A 4,856-nucleotide genomic window follows, 5' to 3' on the forward strand; every position below is an offset into this window, starting at 1 on the left:
TGTGAGGGGTTATCTTAACCAACATGGACCATGAGATCTAGACATGGAATCTAGATATTAACCCCTATGGGACTAGGGATCCTACTTTCCTAGAGTAAGGTCATTATCTTACCTTTTACATTGCTTACCCAATATCTACATCTATGCAGGTGCATAGTTAATGGATAAGAACATTGCTGCTAAGTAAATAATTCTCTACTAACGAGGAGTAATCATTTAAAGAGGTAAATTATAACACAACATCTCAACTCACAAAGTGTAACCACCCCTTCTTCATATCCTCTCGGTGTTAGACATAACTCCCCACCGATTCTAAACATTATATACAATAGGTTAAGGATAACTAGAGAACACAGCATCTAAACTCACGAAGGGAATTCATCCTCCGACCTATCTTAGAAAGATCTTGGGACATAGTGAGGTTGATACTAAACACTTCATCTCAACTCACGAAGAATGTTCACCCCAAAACTCTTCTTTTGTCTTAACTTAGCTTCAGTCTTAATTCAAGTGTGAGTGTGTGTACATGTGAGCACACCTTGCACATAAACATCATTTCATTTACATTTAACATCTATACATGTTTAGACCTTCATTCATCAGATCACACACTTTACATGCTTCACATAATTATATGATTAATTTAAGCATACTCCCTAGCCTACTTCACATAATAACTTCATAAAGACCATTTAACAAGAATAACATCAATATCATATTACTTAAAATAAAAAGTGTTCATGCCCTCATTAACAATAAACAAGTAACTTCACATTCATACATTTCAAGTAAACACCGCCACAAAGGTGGTGGACCATACCACTAAAGAGCATTTCAAAATTAAAGCAAAACAACATAACCAACTTACCCTTTTATCCTATCTTCAGTAAACTATAACATTTTACTCCACATATCCTCATAATATATTCCTTAGGGCAGTAGCTAAACCACAATATCAACCATAAGAAACCAAGAGACTACCAATTCATGCTCATTTAACTCATTCCTTATGCCAAAATTTGATAAAAAGTTTTAACATGTTTTCATTGAAGTTTTTGCATTAAAATAATCAACTAACATTAGAAACATCAGTTTTCAATCATTGAAAACATTTTCATGCAAGACACATATTTAGAATTGAAAATAGAGGAAACTACGGTTGAAAACCCTTTTACAAATTCCATTAGAAGTAACTCCTTGACTGGAAGAGATTTCAACGATGGATATCATACCATAAATAGAAAAAACACAATGATTATGATGAAGAAACACGTCCAAACCATCCCTCCTATCTCTCCTTGAGTCTTAGCCCCAATGGTGACTTTGAGATAGTTTGTATTTTGATAGAGAGTTTGAATATTGAAGTGAGGGGTCTTGTCTAGGTCTAGGACTTAAAACAAATTTAATACACCGTAAAAATGCTAAAAATATTGTCCTAGGATTATAAAAGCCTTGGGGTGAATTTACAAAACACCCCAAGCCAAGGCAGCCGCATCAGCAACATTTGCAGGACCACCATTAACACCCATCAACGACGGACCGTCAAAGCATCAACGTCCCGTTGATGTGGACTTGTGGTTTTGTACTATTGCTACCAAATTATGCAGGCTTCAGGTCCAATCAACGGACCAAGTTGACGAGCCGTCGATTGGTTAATTGGTCGTCGACTAGTTGGTTGTTTGAAACTGTTTTGGTAGTTTAGGAACATCCCACATCAATTTCGATAAAAAAGAACAGGTAAAACTCACTCAAACACATCAATAGTCATGAATACTCTCTAAGGGATACTTTGCAAATTTCATGGACGTTCTTGAACGTTTGACCTCCAAACATAACAAAAGTTCACACACTGCCTAAGGAAACTAATATAAATCATTTTAACATAAAATTAACTCAAGAAACAATCATAGAGCTCTAGTTCACCTTAGTTCATTTTAGGGTGTTACATCAGACCCATCTGTCTGACTAACTTCTCAAATAAGATTATTTCCAAAATTTTGTGTTTTAGACTAGCTCCTATACTTCCTCAGTTTATTTCTAAGAACCAATCCGGCTATGTTAGGGTATAAGTACATCTGAAAATATTATGTTTGCTTAGTAAATTATCCGTGGTATTAGAAAACCAAAAGAAGGTGACAATGAAGTCATTAAACTAGATAAGACCAAGGCATATGATAGAGTGTCCTGGTCATATAATTGTTTAGTTCTAAGAATAATGGGCTTACTTTTTTAGTCTAAGAACAATGAGCTTTGGATAAATTTTTATTGACCTTGTTATGAGGATCATGAGCAACAACTAGTATTCGGTGATTGTAAATGGTACTAGACATGGATTCTTTCACTCCACGAGAGGTCTCAAACAAGGCGACCCACTTCCACCAGCCCTATTTATTTTAGGCGTTGAAGTTCTTTCAAGGATGATCAACATGCTTCTTCATCACAAAAATTACAGAGCTTCCAAATGCATGTTAGAGGTCCTCAAATTGACCATTGAAGTTTTTCTAATTACATTATCATATTCTCTTCTACTACGACAAACACCATCCAGTTTCTTATGAATGTTCTTAATACTTATGAGTCAGTTTATGATGAACTCATAAACAAAGACAAGAGCCATTTTATGGTTCCTGAAAATACTCCTCACCTCACAACTGAATTAATTACTGATATTACTGGTTTTACTCAAAAGATTACCCCTATTAATTTCTTTGATGCTCCCTTTACATTTGTGGGCAGAGATTCATCTACCACTCAGATTTTGTGGCAAAGGTTACTAAAAATATTTTTAGGTGGCATTCAAGAATTTATGATTTTGGTGGGAAAGTAATTATGGTGACACATGTTCTTCATTCTATTGCTATTCACACTATGTCAGCCACTTCTCCTCCCAAGACTACTATCAACTACATGAAGTGGTTTATGGCTGGCTTCTTTTGGAGGGATAAGTAAAGGAAGAAATACTATTGGGCCTCTAGGGATAGCTTGAGGTTTACCTTGTGAAGAGTGGGGCCTTGGAATAAGACGACTTAAAGATGTATGCATCTCTTTTCAATATGAACAATAGTGGAATTTCGGACAAAAAATTCTCTGTGGGGTCAATTCCTAAAGGCAAAATACTGCCAAAGAGCTAATCCAGATGCAAAAAAAATTGACACAGGCCAATCTATAATTTGGAACATCCAAATTTATAACAAGCAGTCTGTAGAGGAACATATTCCATAGAAATGTAATTCTGGGAATAGTTCCTTTTGGTTGGATAATTTGATAGGAAGGGTCCTCCAGCTAAGTATCACAATGAGATTAACAGTCTTCACAACACCCCTGTATCCTTCTTGTTGACTGCTAGCCAATGGAATGAAACTCTCCTTAGGCAAAAATATTTTTTCTTGTCTGATCCATCTTATTTTAAGAACTCATATTCACTTTCAAGCTAGTGTAAGAGATGAGGTAATTTGGAAGACCACTAAGAATGGGAAGTCACTAGTTCATCTATCTAGGAATTGATTGGGAAGAAAGGAGTCACAACCAATCTCAACTCCTTCATTTGGCAAAAACATATTCCATTCAAGGTCAATTTTCTAGTCTAGAGGGATCTTAGAGCTAAACTTCCAACTAACGACAACATCATAAACTTTAGAGGGAATTTGGTTCACTGTTTCTCTTGAAGCACACCTGGAATGGATGACATTGATCATATCCTTGTTTTAGTTAATTTTTCTAACTCTTTCGAATATATTTTCTTCTAGTTTTGGTCTTTTTCAAAGGCATATTCCTCTGGAACACTTAAGAGGAGCTTGGAACACAAGAATGAGATTCTAAAAATGCTACAACATGACATCCTTCTTATTATTTGTTGGTAGAATAGATGTTAGCAAGTATGGGGGTAAACAATCGAGTGTGTCTCGAGTTAGTTTCCTAATTCACAAGACATCAAGATGTTACCTTATACTCAATAACACCACATCCATTGGTGGCACAAATAGGCAAAACTGATCAAAATGGCGGAAACATGCACACATCAAGATAGAATTTGGGAGATAACATGGTTGAAACGTCCCAACAACATCCTACAATTGAAAACAGATGGAAGTGCTATCTAAAACCTAGAAAAAATAGGTGGCGGAGGAATTCTGAGGGATGAATTAGGGAACATGATTTATGCATTTGCAATTCCTCTTGGATTGGTAACAAACAATCAAGCAAAACTTAGGTTGCAACTCATGGTATATATTGGTGTGTCCAACATTATTACAGAATAATTATTTTGGAAGTTGACTCAAAACTATTGATGAAATGGATCAATCAAACTATCACTCCACCATGGAAAACCAGGAAGATGATCCATGAATTGCACAATCTCAGTAATCAATTATAATTTTTTCAGTTTGATCAAGTACTTAGAGAAGATAAATGTACAGAGCATTTCTTTTCAAAGATAATCCACAAGAAAGATATCATTCAATATTTTTACACCATCCATCAACTATCACCTACTGTAAAATGGAGTTATCTTCTGGAAAAGTTGGGGATAAAATTTTTTAGAAGAAAGAGGCTTAGAAGAGCCAAGCATCGTCGATAGACAGTTCTTTTCTTTTCTTTTCATAGTTATCTTAGTTTTTATTTTCCTTGTAAGGGGAGAGTCTCCCTTATTTTTGTCATCCTAGTTGCTTTGTACTTAGAGGATTACTCTCATAGGGTTAGAACTTAGGTTTTTTTTTAATATAGGGAAGAGGTGGTGAACCTAATAAGAACACTTAGTAGGCTACCAACTCTTGAAGTTCACTCTTTTATCTAAGTATTCTCCAAGCTTGGTGGCAAATCCTAGAGACTTTATGAACAGTTTCATGATGGGGGTG

Source organism: Solanum pennellii, chromosome 7 (genome assembly GCF_001406875.1).
Source record: "Solanum pennellii chromosome 7, SPENNV200".
In the NCBI taxonomy this organism is placed as follows: Eukaryota; Viridiplantae; Streptophyta; class Magnoliopsida; order Solanales; family Solanaceae; genus Solanum; species Solanum pennellii.